This window comes from Salmo salar, chromosome 16, assembly GCF_965601325.2.
Source record: "Salmo salar chromosome 16, fSalSal1, whole genome shotgun sequence".
In the NCBI taxonomy this organism is placed as follows: Eukaryota; Metazoa; Chordata; class Actinopteri; order Salmoniformes; family Salmonidae; genus Salmo; species Salmo salar.
The window spans coordinates 62893442-62919302 of record NC_138306.1 but is presented as its reverse complement, the minus strand read 5'-3'; the positions used below and the strand labels follow the sequence as shown (position 1 = coordinate 62919302).

At 42.6% G+C, this 25861-nt stretch overlaps 1 pseudogene across 1 annotated transcript in view; it reads right to left on the bottom strand.

Moving 5' to 3' along the window:
• The window catches only part of LOC106574367 (trifunctional purine biosynthetic protein adenosine-3-like), a 34634-nt pseudogene extending 10671 nt beyond the window's left edge, over window positions 1–23963 (bottom strand). The window contains exons 1-16 of the transcript XR_014380805.1: window positions 23798–23963; window positions 23549–23644; window positions 23149–23323; window positions 22838–22949; window positions 11375–11443; window positions 10983–11108; window positions 10780–10867; window positions 10587–10660; window positions 8680–8848; window positions 5401–5417; window positions 4920–5083; window positions 4423–4520; window positions 3005–3113; window positions 2476–2675; window positions 1960–2206; window positions 1454–1591 (exon numbers count right to left, since the gene is read on the bottom strand). The product of XR_014380805.1 is annotated as a trifunctional purine biosynthetic protein adenosine-3-like (transcript). The remainder of the gene's footprint in view (window positions 1–1453; window positions 1592–1959; window positions 2207–2475; window positions 2676–3004; window positions 3114–4422; window positions 4521–4919; window positions 5084–5400; window positions 5418–8679; window positions 8849–10586; window positions 10661–10779; window positions 10868–10982; window positions 11109–11374; window positions 11444–22837; window positions 22950–23148; window positions 23324–23548; window positions 23645–23797) is intronic.
• Between the last annotated feature and the right edge of the window lie 1898 nt (window positions 23964–25861).

Here is a 25861-nt window from a genome sequence, read left to right as displayed (position 1 = left end):
AAAAAAAATCCAAATAACTTCAAAGATCTTCATTGCAAAGGGTTTAAACACTGTTTCCCATGCTTGTTCAATGAACCATAAACAATTAATGAACATGCACCTGTGGAAGAGTCGCTAAGACACTAACAGCTTACAGACAGTAGGCAATTAAGGTCAGTTATGAAAACTACTGACTCTGAAAAACACCAAAAGAAAGATGCCCAGGGTCTCTGCTCATCTGCGTGAACGTGCCTTAGGCATGCTGCAAGGAGGCATGAGGACTGCAGATGTGGCCAGGGCAATAAATTGCAATGTTCGTACTGTGAGACGCCTAAGACAGCACTACAGGGAGACAGGACGGACAGCTGATCGTCCTCGCATGTGCAGACCACGTGTAACACCTGCACAGGATCGGTACATCCGAACATCACACCGGTGGGACAGGTACAGGACGGCAACAACAACTGCCCGAGTTACACCAGGAACGCACAATCCCTCCATCAGTGCTCAGACTATCCGCAATAGGCTGAGAGAGGCTGGACTGAGGGCTTGTAGGCCTGTTGTAAGGCAGGTCCTCACCAGACATCACCAGCAACAACGTCACCTATGGGCACAAACCCAACGTCGCTGGACCAGACAGGACTGGCAAAAAGTTCTCTTCACTGATGAGTCGCGGTTTTGTCTCACCAGGGGTGATGGTAGGATTCGCGTTTATCGTCGAAGGAATGAGCGTTACACCGAGGCCTGTAGTCTGGAGCTGGATCGATTTTGGAGGTGGAGGGTCCGTCATGGTCTGGGGTGGTGTGTCACAGCATCATCGGACTGAGCTTGTTGTCATTGCAGGCAATCTCAACGCTGTGCGTTACAAGGAAGACATCCTCCTTCCTCATGTGGTACCCTTCCTGCGGGCTCATCCTGACATGACCCTCCAGCATGACAATGCCACCAGCCATACTGCTCGTTCTGTGCGCGATTTCCTTCAAGACAGGAATGTCAGTGTTCAGCCATGGCCAGCGAAGAGCCCGGATCTCAATCCCATTGAGCATGTCTGGGACCTGTTGGATCGGAGGGTGAGGGCTAGGGCCATTCCCCCCAGAAATGTCCAGGATCTTGCAGGTGCCTTGGTGGAGGAGTGGGGTAAGATCTCACAGCAAGAACTGTCAAACCTGGTGCAGTCCATGAGGAGGAGATGCACTGCATTACTTAATGCAGCTGGTGGCCACACCAGATACTGACTGTTGTTTTTGACCCCTCCTTTGTTCAGGGACACATTATTCCATTTCTGTTCGTCACATGTCTGTGGAACTTGTTCAGTTTATGTCTCAGTTGTTGAATCTCATGTTCATACAAATATTTACACATGTTAAGTTTGCTGAAAATAAGACGACAATGAGAGGACGTTTCTTTTTTTGCTGAGTTTACCACTACACTTTAAAAACATGGGCAATAAGAGATGTGTGTTTTTCTCTCTCACCCAGGTCAACGGACAGTTCCTGAGGCAGCATTCGGGGGATGTTCTCCATGATGTGGGCATAGGCCTTGATGGCGCTGCTGCGCAGGATTGGCAGGAGCAGGCGGCTGTAGATCTTAGTGGGCGTCAGGAGAAACTCGCCTGTCAATCAACACGGGGGAAGACTTTAGACGGGGAAAAGGGACCTTTAGGGGAATTACTTTAATTATGATACATTAGATTCATAGAGCACTTTTCTAGGACCCAGATAAACTTTACAATAATACAATTGAACAACCGTACAGTACAAAAGATTACCAATAGAGACTGGGATAAGACAGGAAGATTGCACCTGATGCAGGTGAACCCTACATAGTGGAAAAGATAAATGACCACAAAACTGTCCATTTACCTCCTTTCAAGAGAAAGTATGAGAGAAGATTGGGCAGACAAACCCACAGAAATTCTCTCTCAAAGAAACATAGGTTTACTCTGTGTAAGAGCTTATATGATCTCATTAACCTAGCCACAGTTTGTCCAGGATTCCCCAAAAGGTGCAGGGGAGCTGTAGGTGACTCCTGCCCTCTCCAGGACCTTCTGGACCAGGCTGAATCCGTTGCTGTGCACCCGAGGCGGCCACCCCGATGAGCAGGTCCCCGTCGCAGATGTCCCCCAGCCTGGGTAGCAAGGCGCCCCTCTCCACCGCCCCCACACAGAACCCTGCCAGGTCGTACTCTCCGGGGCCGTACACACCGGGCATCTCCGCAGCCTCGCCGCCTGGATGAATGGAAAAACACAGTTGTTAACACAAATATATGATCAAAACACACATACATGCAGTTGCAAATGTGCACACACACACAATGTAGAACACAGAAATTGATGGCCGGCTCCAGTGCAGCAGCTAAAACCCTACTTTGTTGTTTTCGCTACACCCCCAGTATACAGCCAGCATCTCCACTTTCTTACCACCTGAACACACAAAATAGTGAGAGCACACACACCCATCCTTGCATCTTAAAGATGACATCTGACAACCCCCTCACCCAGCAGAGCGCAGCCCGCCAACCCGCAGGCCTCGTCCACTCCCCCAATCACAGCGGAGGCCACGCCCACATCCAGACAGCCACAGGAAAAGTAGTCCAGGAAGAAGAGAGGCTCCGCCCCCTGGGCTAGAACGTCGTTGACACACATGGCCACCAGGTCCTGTCCCAGGGTGCTGTGCTGCTGGCACGCCTGGGCAATCGAGAGAAGGTAGAGATGAAGTCATGAAGAGGTTGAAGGATCTTAATGCCTTTGTGATTCCTGGCATAATCTCTCCTCACCTGCTTAAAACACATTAGCGTAGGAGGTCTAAGGGTAGGGACCTTGGACCTTCTCCGCCAATACAGCAGAGGCGGCAAGGAGATGAGATGTGAGGAATCATGGCGTAATTGAGAAACAGCTAAAACATATGCACATGATCCTACATTTCATGAAAAATAATGAAAAGCCTGTACTTATTCCAGCACCAAAATAAGCAATGCGGCTGCAATGTCTCATATACCGTTTCTGTTTTGAGAAGTCATGCTTACCTTGAGCTTGGTCCCTACTCCGTCTGTCCCAGACACCAGGATGGGGTCGATGAAGCCTGCAGCTTTGAGGTCAGAGAGGCCGGCGAAGCCCCCCAGCTCAGCGTTACACCATGGTGGACAGGAGGGGAATAAAAGCAACTGTTTACACACACAGGTCTTTTACAAACAAAGAACACATTGGGGAAAAAGTTTAATACACCAAATAATTAAAAACATTGTATATTTTTTAAATAATATTCTATCCAGTCTAGGATCAAAAGAAACATCTGGTTGATGTAAAGGTAACTGGCAAAATAAAGGAAACATCAACATAAAGTGTCTTAATAGGGTGCTGGGCCACCACGAGATGCCAGAACAGATTCAATGCGCCTTGGCATAGATCCTACAAGTGTCTGGAACTCTATTAGAGGGATTCAATACCATTCTTTCACAAAAAATTCCATCATTGGTGTTTCGTTGGTGTTCCCGTTAGTGTTCAATTGGGTTGAGATCTGGTGACTGACAGACACACAGACACTTTAAACCACCTATGCTCCTTTGAGACCCCTCTATCAAAGCCACAGATGCCATGGTAGCCAAATTAAAATGGGCAACCAGGCATTTTTAGACATGACTATAAGCATGATGGGTTGTTAATTAACTCAAGAACCACACCTGTATGGAAGCACCTGCTTTCAATATACTTTGTATCCCTAATTTCCTGGGTTTCCTTTATGTCTTTAAATAACTAAATGAATCAATCCATCCATCCGTCCACCCACACATATATTGTAGAAAACTAAATTGAAGCTTCCTGCAGCAATGTGTTTGTAGATCAAATCGAGAAAACTGTTCCAAATTCTGTTTTAGTAAAACTGTATCGATGGCACGTCTACAGGTACAGTATTTGTAACACCCAAATAAAGTAGACAAGACCTAATTTCTTTTCTCATGTTCATTTCACAAGGAAAGGAAAATAATTTACCTTCTTGGAGCTTCGTAATTATTTGGATAAGGTGAAATCATGATAGGTTGACTGAGAGACTGCTTTAGTGCAGGGCATGTAATGAAATGCCCAATCCCAAACCGACCCCTAGCATCTTGTCCCTCTAAAAATAGTCTAGATTGAGGTTTTTGCCATAATGCTTATACCAGTGTTGCCCAGCCATTCCACGTATTTGTTCAATTCCAGTACACCTGATTTATCTAATCAGAGGGTGATGATTAGTTGACCTGAATAGTTCAAAAAAGGTAGAATTAGAACTGGCAGGGTACTCAGCAAGATTTGGGAAACTAATCATATATCCAATCTTACACAGATCATTACAAGTGGATAGGTATGAGTTTGGGAAAAGCACTGCAGCTCTGCAGGCTGTCTAGCTAGTAGCTCAGCTGTAGCTGTTCTGATTAAAGGCAATGAGAGAGGTTTGATGTGACTACCTGAGCGAGAGGTGGCCTTGGCAAACGGCTTGATCATGTCTACCAGCCGGTTTCCCGCGGCGATGTCCACTCCGCTGTCCTTATAGGTTAGGCCTCTGCTGGGGGAGGGACACACAGCAAGGGTCATAGGTTATGGTGAGATGACCACCCAATCAGGCTAGAGCTATTTGCCCTCTACCAATGTCAGAGTGACGCAACAGGCTATTGTCTGTCAGTCAAATCAGGTGGTCCCTCAATTCAGCTTCTACCTCACTGTCATGTATAAGAATGACTTTGGGTAGACTACCTACAAATATTTATCTTTCCGAAGTCCATCGACCCATTCTTATCAAGGGGTACAAATCATGAGTCATGTGCTAGCTAGGCTAACCTACAATTTAATGCAGGTTACCTTCCACCAATCCAACATAACTAACTAGGAATGTTTTTGAAAAAAAAAAAGTCAGACTGGAATTCTACACGGTAACAGTATACCAGAGCTGCCAACCCTGTCCTACTTTTTAGAGTACCAGATGCGCGAGGCCAATCGGGGTTTGTGGGCTTGGAGCTGCCTCAGAACCCTCTGGGCATCCGGAAAGGCCACCACCAGCACAGCCCCAAGGCCACAGTTGAAGGTGCGCCCCATCTCCTCCTTGCATGCAGGGCCATCTCCAGGGATGACCTAACAGCGGTGACAGGAATTGGAGATAAAAGGGAGCACCTAATCTCCCCCTACTTTAAATCAGTTTTATGCAAACGTTCTAAAATATGCACATTTTCCCCACCAGAGATACATTTCCATAAAAGGCTGTGCATAATGACGTAGCGCACATAAAAGTAATTTCTGCGGTTGGATTCCCATGTACCAAATAAAACATACAATGAAAACAATGAAAACAGTTCAGAATATGTTAGCTAATTAACATTTCACAGATTGCCTGGGTCCAGTAAGCAACTAACGCGTTATACAAAATTTCTCAAGTTATAACGTTACAGTACCTGGACACCTACAGCACCTGACATCACAGGAAGGCCCAAAAGATCATCAACCACCCGAGCCACTGCCTGTTCACCCCTCTATCATTCAGAAGGCGAGGTCAGTACAGGTGCATCAAAGCTGGGACCGAGATTGAAAAACAGCTTTCTCTCAAGGCCATCAGACTATTAAAACAACCATCACTAGCACAGAGGGTGCTGCCAATAGGCATAGACTAGAAATCACTGCCACTAAGGAATGGAACACTAGTCACTAATAATGTTTACATATCTGCCATTACTCATCTCATATGTATATACTTTATCTTAGTCTGTTCCGCTCTGACATCACTTATCCATATGTATAGTCTTAATTCATTCCTACTTAGATGTGTGTGTACAAATATGTAATTTGTTAGATATTACTGCACTGTCGGCACAAGAAGCACAAGCATTTCACTACACCCGCAATAACATCTGTTACTCACGTGTATGTGACCAATAAAATTTGATATGAGTTAATACAATAGCGAATTGGTTAAGTTACTAACTTTAGCTCATCTGATGTAACGTTTGCTTTCTGACTATTAGCCAGCAAATTTTCACACCATAAACTCAATTATTTGATCAGTTAAGCAAGATACTTAACAACGCTAACAATACTTGTTCCACCACACTTTCTCCCTCACCTCAAACTCTCCAAATGCCAGTTGTTTTTCAGTTAGTTCATGGAGTATGCTTCATCATCTTCTCACCCCCGTCTCCGTGGTCAAGCTTCTCAACTACCTCTTCGTTATTGTTCAGGGGACACGCTGCTGTAAGTTAACTGGCAAACTGCCTTTCCAGACCACGCGCTGATGCTTTAACTAGCATATTGGTTTCAAAGCTGTCAAGGCAAAGGGTGGCTACTTTGAAGAATCTCAAAATATATGTTCAACACTTTTTTGGTTACATGATTCCATACGTTTTATTTCATAGTTTATTATGGCTTCATTATTAATCTACAATTTAGAAAATAGTAAAAATAAAGTAAAATCTTTCAATGAGTAGGTGTCCAAACTTTTGACTGGTACTGTGTGTTAATGAACAAAAAAAGTGATATTCTTTCAAAAACAAGGACATTTCTAAGTGACCACAAACTTTTGAACGGTAGTGTGTGTGTGTGTGTGTGTACATATACAGTTGAAGTCGGAAGTTTACATACACCTTAGCCAAATACATTTAAACTCAGTTTTTCACAATCCCTGACATTTAATCCTAGTAAAAATTCCCTGTCTTAGGTCAGTTAGGATCACCACATTATTTTAAGGAATGTGAAATGTCAGAATAATAGAAAATAATGATTTATTTCAGCTTTATTTCTTTCATCACATTCCCAGTGGGTCAGAAGTTTACATACACTCAATTAGTATTTGGTAGCATTGCCTTTAAATTGTTTAAGTTGGGTCAAACGTTTCGAGTAGCCTTCCACAAGCATCCCACAATAAGTTGGGTGAATTTTGGCCCATTCCTCCTGACAGAGCTTAGTAACTGAGTCAGGTTTGTAGGCCTCCTTGCTCGCACATGCTTTTTCAGTTCTGCCAACAAATTTTCTATAGGATTGAGGTCAGGGCCTTGTGATAACAACTCCAATACCTTGACTTTGTTGTTCTTAAGCCATTTTGCCACAACTTTGGAAGTATGCTTGGGGCCATTGTCCATTTGGAAGACCCATTTGCGACCAAGCTTTAACTTCCTGACTGATGTCTTGAGATGTTGCGTCAATATATCCACAATTTTCCTCCTTCATGATGCCATCTATTTTGCGAAGTGCACCAGTCCCCCCTGCAGCAAAGCACCCCCACAACATGATGCTGCCACCCCCGTGCTTCACGGTTGGGATGGTGTTCTTCGGCTTGCAAGCATCCCCCTTTTTCCTCCAAACATAACGATGGTCATTATGACCAAACAGTTCTATTTTTCTTTCATCAGACCAGAGGACATTTCTCCTAAAAGTGCGATCTTTGTCCCCATGTGCAGTTGCAAACCGTAGTCTGGATTTTTTGATGGCGGTTTTGGAGCAGTGGCTCCTTCCTTGCTGAGCGGCCTTTCAGGTTATGTCGATATGGGACTCGTTTTACTGCGGATATAGATACTTTTGTACCCGTTTCCTCCAGCATCTTCACAAGGTCCTTTGTTGTTGTTCTGGGATTGATTTGCACTGTTTGCACCAAATTACGTTCATCTCTAGGAGAGAACGTGTCTCCTTCCTGAGCGGTATGACGGCTGCGTGGTCCCATGATGTTTATACTTGCGTACTATTGTTTGTACAGATGAACGTGGTACCTTCAGGCGTTTGGAAATTGCTCCCAAGGATGAACCAGACTTGTGGTGGTCTACAAATGTCAAGGTCTTGGCTAATTTCTTTTGATTTTCCTATGATGTCAAGCAAAGAGGCACTGAGTTTTGAAGGTAGGCCTTGAAATACATCTACAGGAACACCTCCAATTGACTGAAATTATGTCAATTAGCCTATCAGAAGCCATGACATCATTTTCTGGAATTTTCCAAGCTGTTTAAAGGCACAGTCAACTTACTGTATGTAAACTTCTGACCCACTGGAATTGTGATACAGTGAATTATAAGTGAAATAATCTGTCTCTAAACAATTGTTGGAAAAATGACTTGTGTCACGCACAAAGTAGATGTCCTAACCGACTTGCCAAAACTATAGTTTGTCAACAAGAAATTTGTGGAGTGGATGAAAAATGAGTTAATGACTCCAACCTAAGTGTATGTAAGCTTCCGACTTCAACTGTATATATTTTTCCCGTCGTCCCCTGCCGACCCATCGCCTGTCACCAAGATATGGTTATATCGATATTTGCACATAAAAGCATTTCCCCCACCATTTCTCACGTAATACATTTTACAGACACAAAATTATCCCACCTCGCATAGCGTATTTAGTTGTGCTAACATTTGGAAAGTTCGCTGACAAATGTGCCATTTCCATCAGGCCCGTCATGACATTTGTTTTATCCAACATGTACTTTACTCGCATTAAAAGTTTGGATGGAAACCTAGTTAAAGTTATGTAATTAGTTGATAGGTCTGTTGTTCAGTATCGGTTTCGACTGACAGCAGATCTGTTCCGAACAGGAATATTCACAAGGATCGAAAGGGAACCATACGAAAGAAAACAGAGGCAAACGGAATGAAACATGGAGGGACTTACCTGAATTTGTCCAATGGAAACGCTTTGCAACGGTGTTACTAATGAATACACGCCAGTTGAGTAGCGATTGACAGCTGTGTACATACCTGTGATTGTGACACCTTTCTTATAGGAGCCGGGGTAACCAGGGCTGGCCATGACCACAGTAACTGCAGAGCTGTCCTGGTGCCACACAGGGGCGCTGGATGCCAACTTCCCCTGCAGGGTGCTCTGGAGCACCTCGTACAGGTCACTCTTCAGCAAGGGCATCAGCACCTGGAACAGGGTCACGTTCAGTAGGAAGAAAATATTTTGATTCAGAGTGAAACAGGGATGTAATACTGGAATTTCAGTTTTCCCACTGCAAAATGTTTAGGTACAGTTTGCCCAAATGAACATGATTCAGGCAAGATCGGAATTGTCCTAATAGGCACAGATTAACCTGTTGGGGCTAGGGGGCAGTATTTGCACGGCCGGATAAAAAAACGTACCCGATTTAATCTGGTTACTACTCCTGCCCAGTAACTAGAATATGCATATAATTATTGGCTTTGGATAGAAAACACCCTAAAGTTTATAAAACTGTTTGAATGGTGTCTGTGAGTATAACAGAACTCATTTGGCAGGCCAAAACCTGAGAAGATTCCTTACAGGAAGTGGCCTGTCTGACCATTTCTTGCCCTCCTTGATCATCTCTAACAAATACAGGGGATCTCTGGCATGACGTGACACTTCCTACGGCTCCCATGGGCTCTCAGAAGGCGGGAAAAAGCTGAACGATGTAATTCCATCCCCAGGCTGAAACACAGCGCATTTGGCAAGTGCTCTATCAGAGGGCCATTAGACTGAGGCTCGTGCATGAGGGGATAGCGTGCTTTTACTTTCACTCTCTTTGTAATAAAAAAACGATTTCCCGGTCGGAATATTATTGCTTTTTTACGAGAAAAATGGCATAAAAATTGATTTTAAACAGCGGTTGACATGCTTCCAAGTACAGTAATGGAATATTTAGAATTTTTTTGTCACGAAATGCGCCATGCTCGTCACCCTTATTTACCCTTTCGGATAGTGTCTTGAACGCACGAACAAAACGCCGCTATTTGGATATAACAATGGATTATTTGGGACCAAACCAACATTTGTTATTGAAGTAGAAGTCCTGGGAGTGCATTCTGACGAAGAACAGCAAAGGTAATAACATTTTTCTTATAGTAAATCTGACTTTGGTGAGTGCTAAACTTGCTGGGTGTCTAAATAGCTAGCCCTGTGATGCCGGGCTATGTACTTAGAATATTGCAAAATGTGCTTTCACCGAAAAGCTATTTTAAAATCGGACATATCGAGTGCATAGAGGAGTTCTGTATCTATAATTCTTAAAATAATTGTTATGTTTTTTGTGAACGTTTATCGTGAGTAATTTAGTAAATTCACCGGCAGTGTTCGGTCAGAATGCTAGTCACATGCTAATGTAAAAAGCTGTTTTTTTATATAAATATTAACTTGATTGAACAAAACATGCATGTATTGTATAACATAATGTCCTAGGGTTGTCATCTGATGAAGATCATCAAAGGTTAGTGCTGCATTTAGCTGTGGTTTGGGTTTATGTGACATTATATGCTAGCTTGAAAAATGGGTGTCTGATTATTTCTGGCTGGGTACTCTGCTGACATAATCTAATGTTTTGCTTTCGTTGTAAAGCCTTTTTGAAATCGGACAGTGTGGTTAGATTAACGAGAGTCTTGTCTTTAAAATGGTGTAAAATAGTCATATGTTTGAAAAATTGAAGTTTTTGCATTTGAGGTATTTGAATATCGCGCCACAGGATTACACTGGCTGTTGAGTAGGTGGGACTCAAGCTAGCCCATAGAGGTTAAGGACCAGTTCATCCTCCATTAATCTTAAATTTACCCATTAGTGGAGTGCAAGTGCAGAACTTGACTTATCAGAGAGCTGATAACATAGAGCAGTAACATATACCAATAACACATGCTCACACACACAGTTGACCAACCTGACAGTCTGTGTCGCCGAAGCGACAGTTGAACTCCAGGACCTTTGGCCCCTCTCTCAGCCCCAGCGAGAGGGCTGAGAGAGGATAACAACAAGTAAACAAGCGAGTGAGACAAATGAAAGAGAAAGGACAAGATTTCACATCCCTTTCATTTCCACTCAATAACCAGTGCTGCCTGCAGTTCATTACTCACCCACATAGGGGGCACACTCCTCCTTCATGCCATCCACAGTCTTCTGCAGGACAGTCTCTCTGATCTGCTGCAAAAGCTCCTGAGACACCTGGACGTTTGATTGACAGACAGAGGACAAACAATAGCAGGTTGTGTAGGACTCTCTGTGCACATTCTGAGCAATGTGAGACAATGGTCTGTGGTTGTCAAGTGTGTGTGTGTACCTGAGGGGTGGGGCAGTAGGCCCCCAAGCCGCCGCTGTTGGGGCCCATGTCGCCGTCCTGCAGGCGTTTGTGGTCCTGGGCCGGGGGCATGGGGGACACAGTGCAGCCATCACTGAAACACAGACACTACACAGGGAAGGAGAGAGAGAGAGAGCGAGTAAGTAGTTAGTAAATGGATATTGAATTGTTGTCAGGGTACATATAGGCCGACATTTTGCACAAGCAAATGGCAGTGAGCAAAATAACCATCACATTTTAAATAGACAAGGAACACACATGATCCAATGTATTCTTTGCCAAGAACTGTGCTATTTTGCATGACAAAAATGCTTCCCACTGCGCATGTACACGTTGGTATTTCACAAGAAAAAGAATGAGGGCCGGACACTCACAGACACTTCTTCTCCCTCCAGCAGTTCCTCCGCCACCACAGTTTCCCCGGCAGAGCCGAACATTTTGTCCTGCAACACACACACCGTATCTTTAAAATGGGAGATGGATTTGTCGAGTCGAATACAACTGGTGTAGAAATGCTTGCTTACCAGCCCTTCCCAACGATGCAGAGTTTAAAAATACTATTTTATTTATAACACAAGACAAATAAAATATAAAGTACACAAGAATGGAGCTATATAAAAAAGGGAGTACCAGATCAATGTGCAGAGGTACAAGGTATTTGAGGCAGATATGTACATGAAGGCAGGGTAAAGTGACTAGGCATCATCAGGATAGGTAAGAGTAAAATAAATAAAAAAAATGTGTGCACGTTTGTGTTGTCGGTATGTGCACGTATATAGTGTGAGAGATTATATACACACACACTCATAGTCTAGTGAGTGTGTGTAAGTGACACCTCATCTCACCCAAAATAACAAAATTCAAGGCCGAGCGACATTCTTATGAAAACTGCTGTACTGAGGTAAACCCACAGATAGCATTTTGGTGACAATCAAAAGAGGATAGACTGTGGTATTCTATCAGTACATGAACACAGAAGAGGATAAATAAGCCAACCAGAAAGGGCAAAGAGACTGGTAGTAGCTAGGGATGGGCATTTGAAATTTCACTATTCTAATGTCAATTTTTTTTTCAGATATCCAGATAGTCCCCCAAAAATATACATTTCAGAATTGCTCTACTCTTTTGACCAATCGTGACGCAAAATGCCACAATAGCAGACAATGCGCTGTTTTTTTTCTGGGGGTAGCTTTTGGCTAAAAGTAGCTTAGGCAAACTGCAACAGTGAACAAAAACTGATGAGGGAGAAAGTTTTATTTTCAAGCAAATTATCACTTTGTGCATCCTCAGAAGTGTAGGCTACATTTACAGTGTGCAACTGAAAACAATATACTGTCAAAGCCACATGATGTCTGAAGCAGCAGTAGCTCAGTAAGCTACATGAACACTACATTCCAAAGTTTGAAATGCTTAATTTTTATAAAACAAATGTCATGTTATATCATTGTATGTGACAATGTAACAGACAATCTACACTGAACAAAAATACAAAAGCAACGTGTTGGTCCCATGTTTCATGAGCTGAAATTTTTTTAAATCCCAGAACTTTTCCAGACGCACAAAATGATTATTTCTCTAAAATGTTTACTTACATCCCTGTTTGTGAGCATTTCTCCTTTGGCAAGAACTCCCTCTACCTGACAGGTGTGGCATATCAAGAAGCTGATTAAACAGCATGATCATTACACAGGTGCACCTTGGGCTGGGACAATAAAAGACCACCTTAAAAATGTGCAGTTTTGTCACAACACAATGCCACAGACGTCTCAAGTTGAGGGAGCATGCAATTGGCATGATGACTGCAGGAATGTCCACCAGAGCTGTTGTTCATTTCTCTACCATTAGCTGCCTCCAATGTCGTTTTAGAGAATTTAGCAGTACGTCCAACAGGCCTCACAAGCGCAGACCACATGTAACCACGCCAGCCCAGGACCTCCACATCCAGCTACAACACCTGCGGGATCATCTGAAGGGAAGTGGGGGCTCCTGAGGAGTATTAATAAAGCCTTTTTGTGGAAAAAAAACAAACAAAAAAAACATTCTGATTGGCTGGGCCTGGCTCCAAGACCAACCCATGGCTGCACTCCTGCCCCATCATGTGATGCATAGAATAAGGCCTAATGAATTTATAATTTCCTTATAATGAACTGTAACTCAGTGAAATATTTGAAATTGTTGCATTTATATTTTTGTTCAGTATCATTTAAGGTTGAGGCTACAAATACAGTTTTCGCCCCCACCCCCCTAGAAACTTATTTCTCAAATCTAAGGATCCAAATCATGTTCTGCACATGTTATTTTACACACATTCACATTTCCTCTTTACTCACCCTCTTCTGAACACTCAACCAATTTGATGATGTTGCCTCTGCCTAATTTCTGAACAACTGATATTTGAACAAACATTCCAAAAATACTGTGTGTGTGTGTAATATATGCACTGCTCAAAAAAATAAAGGGAACACTTAACACATAGTAACTCCAAGTCAATCACACTTCTGTGAAATCAAACTGTCCACTTAGGAAGCAACACTGATTGACAATAAATTTCACATGCTGTTGTGCAAATGGAATAGACAACAGGTGGAAATTATAGGCAATTAGCAAGACACCCCCAATAAAGGAGTGGTTCTGCAGGTGGGGACCACAGACCACTTCTCAGTTCCTATGCTTCCTGGCTGATGTTTTGGTCACTTTTGAATGCTGGCGGTGCTTTCACTCTAGTGGTAGCATGAGACGGAGTCTACAACCCACACAAGTGGCTCAGGTAGTGCAGCTCATCCAGGATGGCACATCAATGCGAGCTTTATTTTTTTGAGCAGTACATATATATATATATATATATATGAAACTGCTGTCTGTTGTAATGGATTTGCAATAGCATAAGCAAGACCCATTGCATCAGGGCGTAACAATTACCATTTGTGTGTTGTAATCTTTATATTTATGCTGCCATATAGGCAACAGTCTGCCTCTTGTTAAGCCAATGTTTGCAATGAAAAAAAGACCATGAAATCGCTATTGACTGCCCGTGTCATGCTTTTTTGATATGCTGTGCAGTCTACATATAGCTTTCCTAAATAGCTGCATGTAACTCCCCTCCTGACAAAAAAAAAACATGAAATGGCTTGACAACCTGTTTGTGTCTTGCTTAGATTTGCAATAGCCTAGGCTACTGTGACAACTGACAAATTATTTTGTGTACAACCGGCGTCACAGGGTGACTGAACCGCAGCTGTAAGGAGGTAGGCTAGGGCAAACATTCCCAAACTGGGATACGCCAAATATAAATGTGACTCACATTTTCAAATAGTCCATACATGATAGATAGATACAGACAGGAAAAAAAAATAACATCCTCTCACTGTCAACTGCATTTATTCTCAGCAAACGTAACATGTTCCACAGACGTGACTAACAGAAATTGAATAATGTGTCCCTGAACAAAGGGGGGGGTCAAAAGTAACAGTCAGTATCTGGTGTGGCCACCAGCTGCATTAAGTACTGCAGTGCATCTCCTCCTCATGGACTGCATCAGATTTACGAGTTCTTGCTGTGAGATGTTACCCCACCAAGTCACCTGCAAGTTCCCGGACATTTCTGGGGGGGAATGGCCCTAGCCCACACCCTCCGATCAAACAGGTCCCAGACATACTCAATGGGATTGAGATCCGGGGTCTTCGCTGGCCATGGCTGAACACTGACATTCCTGTGTTGAAGGAAATCACGCACAGAACGAGCAGTATGGCTGGAGGCATTGTCATGTCAGGATGAGCCTGCAGGAAGGGTACCACATGAGGGAGGAGGAGGTCTTCCCTGTAACGCACAGTGCTGAGATTGCAGGCAATGACAACAAGCTCAGTCCGATGATGCTGTGACACACCGCCCCAGACCATGACGGACCCTTCACCTCCAAAAACGATCCCGCTCCAGAGTACAGGCCTCGGTGTAACACTCATTCCTTCGACGATAAACGCGAATCCGACCATCACCCCTGGTGAGACAAAACCGCGACTCGTCAGTGAAGAGCACTTTTTGCCAGTCCTGTCTGGTCCAGCGACGGTGGGTTTGTTCCCATAGGCGACGTTGTTGCCAGTGATCTCTGGTGAGGACCTGCCTTACAACAGGCCTACAAGCCCTCAGTCCAGCCTCTCTCAGCCTATTGCAGACTGTCTGAGCATTGATGGAGGGATTGTGCGTACCTGGTGTAACTCGGGCAGTTGTTGTTGCCATCCTGTACTTGTCCCGCAGGTGTGATGTTCGGATGTACCGATCCTGTGCAGGTGTTGTTACACGTGGTCTGCCACTGCGAGGACGATCATTTGTCCGTCCTGTCTCTCTGTAGTGCTGTCTTAGGCGTCTCACAGTACGGGCATTGCAATTTATTGCCCTGGCCACATCTGGAGTCCTCATGCCTCCTTGCAGCATGCTTAAGGCACGTTCACGCAGATGGGCAGGGACCCTGGGCATCTTTCTTTTGGTGGTTTTCAGAGTCAGTAGAAAGACCTCTTTAGTGTCCTAAGTTTTCATAACTGTGACCTTAATTGCCTACCGTCTGTAAGCTGTTAGTGTCTTAACGACCATTCCACAGGTGCATGTTCATTAATGATTTATGCTTCATTGTACAAGCATGGGAAACGGTGTTTAAACCCTTTACAATGAAGATCTGTGAAGTTATTTGGATTTTTACAATTATCTTTGAAGACAGTGTCCTGAAAAAGGGTTGTTTCTTTTTTGCTGAGTTTATATTCAATGTGCGGGACAAAATTGAGGCTATGATTAAAAAGTTGAAAATTGAATTTAAATCAGAAGTCACTGCCAGATTTCTGGATTGGGCTGCACTCAGAGTATCCTGCCTTGGCAAATCGCGCTGTTAAGACACTGATGCCCTTTGCAACCACGTACCTATGTGAGAGTGGATTCTCAGCCCTCACTAGCATGAAAACTAGATACAGGCACAGTCTGTGTGGAAAATGATTTAAGACTCTCTCCAATACCACCCAACATTGCAGAGTTGAGTGCATCCTTTCAAGCACACCCTTCTCATTAACCTGTGGCGAGTTATTTGTTCATAGAAAATTGTGAATAAGGTTTTATATGTAAGATGGTTAAACAAAGAGCACAATTATTGATTATTATTTGTGCCCTGGTCCTATAAGAGTTCTTTATCACTTCCCATGAGCCGGGTTGTGACAAAAACATACCAATTCTTATGTTTAACCTGTTGGGGCTAGGGGGCAGTATTGAGAAATTTTGAAAAAAATATGTGCCCATTTTTAACTGCCTCCTACACCAACTCAGAAGCTAGGATATGCATATTATTAACACATTCGGATAGAAAACACTCTGAATTTTCTAAAACAGTTTGAATGGTGTCTGTAAGTATAACAAAACTCATATTGCAGGCAAAAACCTGTGAAAAATAGATTTTTAAAAAAATGAATTTTGTGACTGTACTATTTAGTGTCATTGTTTTATAGATACCATAGTGAGAAAGGATTCATTTCGCAACACCTACGGCTTCCACTAGATGTCAACGATCTTTATAAAGTTGTTTGAAGCGTCTATGATAAACAGAGAGCAAATTAGAATGCAAGGAAGTTGACATGTCGTCACTTCATTTTTTTGCGCCTGCGCATAAATCTGAGAAGCGTGAGTTTGTCATAATTGTTTATCTAGACATAGGATAGGTTGTGTGAAAATATTACTGATGTTTAACGTTAAAAATGGACCAAAAGATTAATGCTAAACAATGTTTGACATGTTTGAACGAACGTAAATAGATTATTTACTAGGTTTTTTTAGCTTTTCGGCGTGATTTTACACCCCCCCCCACCACGTTTTGTGGGAGCATAATGAACGCTAACTACTTGGTCTTATTTGGACATAAATTATGAACTTTGTCAAAAGAAACCACATTTGTTCCGGACCTGGGATTCCTGGCAGTGCCTTCTGATGGAGATAATCAAAGGTAAGGGGATATTTACAATGTTATTATCGATATTAGATGATGCTAACTGTATAGCATAGCTTATTGTTCTTAGCATAGCACCCCGTTTATTGCAAAATGTGATTTCCCAGTAAAGTTATTTTGAGATCTGGCCATTCGGTAGCAATTACGAGATGATAATATATTATTCTTTGAATGACAATATTATAATTTACCAATGTTTTCGAATAGTAATTTTGTTATGTTCACCGGAAGCATTTCAGAGAAGAAAAAAATCTGAATTTCACGCTACTGTAAAATGCTGTTTTTGGATATAAATATGAACTTGATGGAACAAAAAATGCATGTATTGTATAACATAATGTCCTAGGAGTGTCATCTGATGGAGATTGACAAAGGTTAGTGCATAATTCTAGCTGGTTTCTGCTTTTGGTGACGCCTGATCTTGAATTGAAAATGGATGTTTGTACTTTTGTGGCTATGTACTGTCCTAACATAATCTAACTTTATGCTTTTGCCGTAAAGCCTCTTTGAAAATCGAACAATGTGGTTAGATTAAGGAGATGTTTATCTTTTAAATTGTGTAAAATAGTTGATTGTTTGAGAAATTGAAATTATTAGATTTTTGATGTTTTGAATTTCTAGCCTTGTTAGCAATCCCTGTAGCCCCAACAGGTTAATAAATGTATCGTATGTGTGGCAGGCTTACAATGATGGCCAAAAACAACATGTGAGAGTGCGCTGACCCTGGTGCTAGAGGGGGTACGCAGCTGGAGGTTGAATGTGTGAAGGGGTAAGGAACTACAAAAAGTTTGGGAACCACTGGGCTAGTGGATCCCACATGTGCAGAAACCTCTGTATTTTTACCAACATCAAGTCTGGTTTAACCTGTTAGGGCTAGGGGGCAGTATTGACACGGCTGGATAAAAAACGTACCCGATTTAATCTGGTTACTACTCCTGCCCAGTAACTAGAATATGCATATAATTATTGGCTTTGGATAGAAAACACCCTAAAGTTTCTAAAACTGTTTGAATGGTGTCTGTGAGTATAACAGAACTCTTATGGCAGGCCAAAACCTGAGAAGATTTCAAGCAGGAAGTGCCCTGTCTGAGAAGTAGTGTTTCATCTTGGCTCTTTTTATTGAAGACTCAGGATCTGTGCAATAACGTGACACTTCCTACGTCTTCCATAGGGTCTCAGAGCCCGGGAAAACGTTGAACGATATCGAGGCAGGCTCTGGCTGAAACACTTTATCGCTTTTGGCAAGTGGCCACTCAGAGTACTACGGGCTTAGGCGCGTGCCCGCTTCGACCGAATGGTTTCTTTTCCTTTGTCTGTTTATCTAAACGTAGATTCCCGGTTGGAATATTATCGCTTTTTTATGAGAAAAATGGCATAAAAATTTATTTTAAACAGCGGTTGACATGCTTCGAAGTACGGTAATGGAATATTTAGAATTATTTTGTCACGAATTGCGCCATGCTCGTCACCCTTATTTAGCCTTTAGGATAGTGTCTAGAACGCACAAACAAAACGCCGCTGTTTGGATATAACGATGGATTATTTTGGACCAAACCAACATTTGTTATTGAAGTAGAAGTCCTGGGAGTGCATTCTGACGAAGACAACAAAGGTAATAACATTTTTCTTATAGTAAATCTGACTTTGATGAGTGCTAAACCTGCTGGGTGTCTAAATAGCTAGCCCTGTGATGCCGGGCTATCTACTGAGAATATTGCAAAATGTGCTTTCACCGAAAAGCTATTTTAAAATCGGACATATCGAGTGCATAGAGGAGTTCTGTATCTATAATTCTTAAAATAATTCTTATGCTTTTTGTGAACGTTTATCGTGAGTAATTTCGTAAATTCACCGGCAGTGTTCGGTGGGAATGCTAGTCACATGCTAGTCACATGCTAATGTAAAAAGCTGGTTTTTGATATAAATATGAACTTGATTGAACAAACCATGCATGTATTGTATAACATAATGTCCTAGGGTTGTCATCTGATGAAGATCATCAAAGGTTAGTGCTACATTTAGCTGTGGTTTGGGTTTATGTGACATTATATGCTAGCTTGAAAAATGGGTGTCTGATTATTTCTGGCTCGGTACTCTGCTGACATAATCTAATGTTTTACTTTCGTTGTAAAGCCTTTTTGAAATCGGATAGTGTGGTTAGATTAACGAGAGTCTTATCTTTAAAATGGTGTAAAATAGTCATATTTTTGAAAAATTGAAGTAATATCATATCTAAGGTATTTGAATAACGCGCCACAGGATTCAACTGGCTGTTGAGTAGGTGGGACGCAAGCGTCCCACCTAGCCCATAGAGGTTAAGAAAATCTGTAACTACAGCCACTCCATTAATTCAAATTTAGACAAGGCTTGTTCATTGTTTAATAGGCTTAAAAACAAATACTGACGTTCATTCGGATATTTGATTAATTGTGCCCATCCCTATTAGTAGCTGGGACATAGCAGAGCCAAAAAGAGGTCAAGTGTGGGGGGAGGGGGGAGGGGGGAATTTGGTGGCCCTGTCTAGAAACAACCCCCATCCCCTACGTCAGTGGTTCCCAAACAGGGGAATTTGCACCCCCGGGGGTACTTGGCCAATCCACAGAGTATACTTGAGAAGACTCATGAGGTCATAGGACTACTGGTAAAATGCACACGAGGGGGAACTTCAGGGGTACTCCAGGCAGAGCAACATTTTTACAAAAATGGAACCACTGCCCTAGGTACCCTTTGAAAGACTATAGGTAGATATGTGTCATATTGCTTATTCCTATGCAAACTAGAGGTCGACCAATTAATCGTCATGGCCGATTTCAAAGTGTTCATAACAAATCGGTAATCGGCCATTGCAATCCACGAGGAGACTGCGTGGCAGGCTGCCCACCTGTTGCGCGAGTACAGCATCAAAAGGACCTTGTGGCTGCAAGGAGGCAAGGTAAGTTGCTAGCTAGCATTAAACTTATGTTATAAAAAACAATCAATTTTCACATAATCACTAGTAAACTACACATGGTTGATGATATTACTAGGTTAACTAGCTTGTCCTGCGTTGCATATAATCAATGCAGTGCCTGTTAATTTCTTATCGAATCACAACCTACTTCAACATTGCCAAACGGGTGATGATTTAACAAAAGCACATTTCAGAAAAAAAGCACAAATGTTCCACAAATTTACCTAACCATAAACATCAATGCCTTTCATAAAATCAATACAAAAGTATATATTTTTTAAAGAGATTCATGTTAGCAGGCAATATTAACTTCTCTTGGGTTCAGTGCAAGCAGAGTCAGGGTATACAGTCGTGGCCAAATGTTTTGAGAATGACACAAATATACATTTTCAAAGTCTGCTGCCTCAGTTTGTATGACGGCAATTTGAATTGCAATTAATTGCAAAAGTCCCTCTTTGCCATGCAAATGAACTGAATCCCCAAAAAACATTTCCACTGCATTTCAGCCCTGCCACAAAAGGACCAGCTGACATCATGTCAGTGATTCTCTCGTTAACACAGGTGTGAGTGTTGACGAGGACAAGGCTGGAGATCACGCTGTCATGCTGATTGAGTTTGAATAACAGACTGGAGGCTTCAAAAGAAGGGTGGTGCTTTGAATCATTGTTCTTTCTCTGTCAATCATGGTTACCTGCAAGGAAACACGTGCCGTCATCATTGCTTTGCACAAAAAGGCAGGCAAGGATATTGCTGCCAGTAAGATTCCACCTAAATCAACCATTTATCAGATCATCAAGAACTTCAAGGAGATCGGTTCAATTGTTGTGAAGAAGGCTTCAGGGCGCCCAAGAAAGTCCAGCAAGCGCCAGGACCGTGTCCTAAAGTTGATTCAGCTGCGGGATCGGGGCACCACCAGTACAGAGCTTGCTCAGGAATGGCAGCAGGCAGGTGTGAGTGCATCTGCACGCAGAGTGAGGCGAAGACTTTTGGAAGATGGCCTGGTGTCAAGAAGGACAGCAAAGAAGCCACTTCTCTCCAGGAAAAACATCAGGAACAGACTGACATTCTGCAAAAGGTACAGGGATTGGACTGCTGAGGACTGGGGTAAAGTCATTTTCTCTGATGAATCCCCTTTCTGATTGTTTGGGGCATCTGGAAAAAAGCTTGTCCGGAGAAGACAAGGTGAGCGCTACCATCAGTCTTGTGTCATGCCAACAGTAAAGCATGCTGAGACCATTCATGTGTGGGGTTGCTTCTCAGCCATGGGAGCGGCTCACTCACAATTTTGCCTAAGAACACAGCCATGAATAAAGAATGGTACCAACACATCCTCAGAGAGCAACTTCTCCCAACCATCCAGGAACAGTTAGGTGACGAACAATGCCTTTTCCAGCATGATGGAGCACCTTGCCATAAGGCAAAAGTGATAACTAAGTGGCTCGGGGAACAAAACATCAATATTTTGGGTCCATGGCCAGGAAACTCCCCAGACCTTAATCCCATTGAGAACTTGTGGTCAGTCCTCAAGAGGCGGGTGGACAAACAAAAACCCACAAATTCTGACAAACTCCAAGCATTGATTATGCAAGAACAGGCTGCCATCAGTCAGGATGTGGCCCAGAAGTTAATTGACAGCATGCCAGGGCGGATTGCAGAGATCTTGAAAAAGAAGGGTCAACACTGCAAATATTGACTCTTTGCATCAACTTCATGTAATTGTCAATAAAAGCCTTTGACACTAATGAAATGCTTGTAATTATACTTCAGTATTCCATAGTAACATCTGACAAACATTTCTAAAGACACTGAAGCAGCAAAGTTTGTGGAAATTAATATTTGTGTCATTCTCAAAACTTTTGGCCACAACTGTATGTAGCAGTTTGGGCCGCCTTGCTCGTTGCGAACTGTGTGAAGACCATTTCTTCCTAACAAACACCATCATTAATTTTCCAGAATTTTCCATAATTATGACATAACATTGAAGGTTGTGCAATGTAACAGCAATATTTAGACTTAGGGTTGCCACCCGTTTGATAAAATACGGAACGGTTCTGTATTTCACTGAAAGAATAAACGTTTTGTTTTCGAAATGATAGTTTCCTGGATTTTACCATATTAATGAACCAAGGCTCGTATTTCTGTGTGTTTATTATAATTAAGTCTATGATTTGATAGAGCAGTCTGACTGAGCGGTGGTAGGCAGCAGCAGGCTCGTAAGCATTCATTCAAACAGCACTTTCCCGCGTTTGCCAGCAGCTCTTAGCAATGCTTGAGGCACAGTGCTGTTTATGACTTCAAGCCTATCAACTCCTGAGACTAGCCTGGCAATACTAAAGTGCCTATAAGAACATCCAATAGTCAGAGGTATATGAAATACAAATGGTATAGAGAGAAATAATTGACGCGTCATAATTCCTATAATAACTATAGCCTAAAACTTAACTGTTAATATTGAAGACTCATGTTAAAAGGAAAGCTTTCATATGTTCTGAGCAAGGAACTTAAACGTTAGCTTTTTTACATGGCACATATTGCATTTTTGCTTCCTTCTCCAACACTGTGTTTTTGCATTGTTTAAACTAAATTGAATGTTTCATTATTTATTTGAGACTAAATTGATTTTATATATTATATTAAGTAACAAAAAAAAAAAAAAATGTTAATTCAGTATTGTTGTAACTGTCATTATTACACACACACACAAACAATTTAAAAAAGGCATAGTTATTTTTTTTGGTCCTCCAATAAATCGGTATCGGCGTTGAAAAATCCTAATCGGTCAGCCTCTAATGCAAACCTTTCTGATCCACCTACTGTGAGTGCCCACAGATACAGCATACCCTCTCGGAATCATAGCCTTAACTATTAGGGTGGGAAATGCAAAACTGACTTTGGGTCACTTTGAAACTATACCTTCATTATGTCCTGCACAGCCTGGCAGGCCTCCTCCTGGTCCTTGGCCACAATGACACCCTTCCCTGCAGCCAGGCCACTGGCCTTCACCACCAGAGCAGGAAAACTGGCCCTGGGGTCAGGGGTTAATTATATTTAAGTTCAGGAGATGGGTAGAAATTCAATGACACAGTGTTAAGATGATACACAGCGAGCAGACTCAAACAGGGACAGACTACCTGGACTAGTCCAATTAGAAACACTGTTTTCTGTAGCAAATAATTTTCCTATGGTGTGCCCTAATGAACATGACCCCCCCCCCCAGTACTGACGTGCGGATGTAGCTACAGGCCGCCTGGGGGTCAGTGAAGGAGCACCAGTGGCCTGTGGGGATGCCGTGACGGTCCATAAAGGCCTTGGAGAAACTGTTACTGGCCTCCAGCTGGGCAGCCTTCGCCGAAGGGCCGAAACACTGGACCCCCGCCACTTGCAGGTCATCTACCATGCCTGGGGGGGTGCAGATGAGATTGGAACAAGGGAGAGGGACCAGAGAATGGGAGAAAAGGAAAAGCCTTATATTTGTAGTGCATTGATAATAATTATACATTTAAATGAGTCAATTAAGAACAAATTCTTATTTATGATGACTGCAAACTTGGCAATTCCTTTGTACCTTTACTGTTTCAGATGGCTGAATATGAAATGGGGAAGATAAGTATGTGTGCCACTCACCTGCTGCCAGAGGCACCTCGGGCCCTACCACCACCAGCCCCACGCTATGCTCCTTACAGAATTGAGCCAGGATGGAGTGGTTACTCACAGACACCTCTATGCAGAAGGGGGGGAGACACACACAAATTTCAAATGCAACGGAGTGGCTAAGAGTTTTACTAGATCATATGATTCCTGGTCATGTCAGGTGATCATAAAAGACCCCAGACAGATCATGATATGCGAAACAGTTATGCGTGTCCTTCTCACCAGAGTTGGAGATCTTTCCACAGTTGGCGGTGCCAGCATTCCCCGGTGCAACCAGGACCTCCTGGATGTGTGGCGACTGTGCCAGCTTCCATGCCAGGGTGTGTTCCCGCCCACCACTGCCAATCACCAGCACCCGCTCTGCCATGGCAACTGAATGACAGGTAGATGGAAGAACCAAGCACAAAACAGGCACACGTGATCAAATCACCTCCTCACACCAGGATGGTGCTCATTAAGACATCATGGAACTTTCATATAAAAATTAATTCTGTAGAACAGACATACTTCTCTGTCATGTAGAATAAAGAAACTTGTCAGCTCTATTCAATACATTTCTATCCGCAACCTTCAGAACATTGCACCCTTCTGAATTCCAGCCAGGTTAGTCACTGGGCACTAACAGCGACAGTAAATAAAACAGCTTCTCAAGTCACTTTTAATTTATAATCCATAAAGGAAGCTATTTAATTGCATGTAAAAATGGACCTATGGTCCAGGGGGTCTGCAAATGAGCACCTTACCCAAGGCCTCATCACCAGGCTGCTGTGAAGGATTGGTGACCTTTTGCTGGGGCCTAGCACCTAAATCACCTATTCATATGTCACATTGGTAGGGACACGGCCACCCATAAAAATCTGTCTCCAATTAGTTGTCATTGTGCAAGAGCCCATTCTGTGTAGGGACCCATTAAAAACTGTAATTTGCATAAAAAAAAATATGTGGGCGACATATCATGTATAAGCGTGTTAAGGACAGTAGAAACAAGTTGGGGGGGACTAACATGTACAACCCCTTGAATACTGTATGCGTTTCATTTGCCTCAAAGACATTGTAGCTCAGGGATGGGCAGCCCAAGGTATGCAAACCCTTGAGCTACTGTGGCCATCATAATGACTTCAGATTTTTTGTTGGTCCCCACCCGCATCAAAGTTTGCTATCACTGTTGTAGATGGACAATATTGGGGTTGAAGAAGTGGAGGACATGCCTTTGCCCCAATCAATACCCCCTCCCCACACACACAATAAACAAACCAAGGGGTCAGAGTTTAAACCAGTCCTATCTCCCATCTTACTGGAGCAATGTACAGTTGCCAAAAGTTATCTAACGTTGCAGATAGAAATGTGTGAATAGAGCCAATGTGCTTTCTTATACTACATATTAGAGAGGCATGTTTGATCTACATAGCATATTGCTATCTGAATGTTCAATCCTGCTGAACGTGCCCCTGGAAGATCATGGCTAGAATGGATAAATTGTCAAATTAATGTCAGATTTGACTTTTTATGGCAGGTTAGGAGAACTTAAGCAGCAGGCTAGGATAATTAGGTTAAGGTTTGCTTAAATGAAGAAAAAAATAATACGTGAATTTGACAAAAAGCTGGATCCCTTCCTGCCATGAACCGCCCCCCCGGAATGCCCTATAAGCCTCTACAAAATCTAGGTTACATCAACAGACTATCAAATAGGAGCTTTTACATAGATAATGTGAGTAACAGGATGCGCGTGGTTCCCAATTAGTCGACTCGCTCCCTTTGATTGGAAACACGCACTCGTGACTCGAGGCAATGGAACTATTAATTTACAGAGGTTTGAGAACTTTTGGAGAGATAATTTGGCTAAAAATGTACAAATGATTGTCCGCTGCCCATCGCTTTCTTTTTTTATCAGCACAATTGATGCAAGCAGTACTAAAACTACACGGTGGAAAGAGAGCTACTTTTTTACTCAATTTGATGACCAGTGATGGCAGAATGAGCCCACTGGCTACAATATAACAAATGTGGGTGGAATGCCTTCACAAGCAAAGTTAAACTACATAACTTAGATAGCTACAGCAACTAGCAACAACTGTAACCAGTTAACTAAGTTACAGCGTTTGAGTTTAGCCACACTAACGTTTGCTAACAAGTTCATTGACGTATCTATATATTTGCAGCCACATGTAAAAATACTGCGGGAAAAAAAATCACCCTCTCGAAATTAGCCGTGTTCTTGTATTTTTATCTAGGTGGACAATATTGGGGTTGAAGAACAATGTTTCTATGATAGTTGTTGGCTATCCA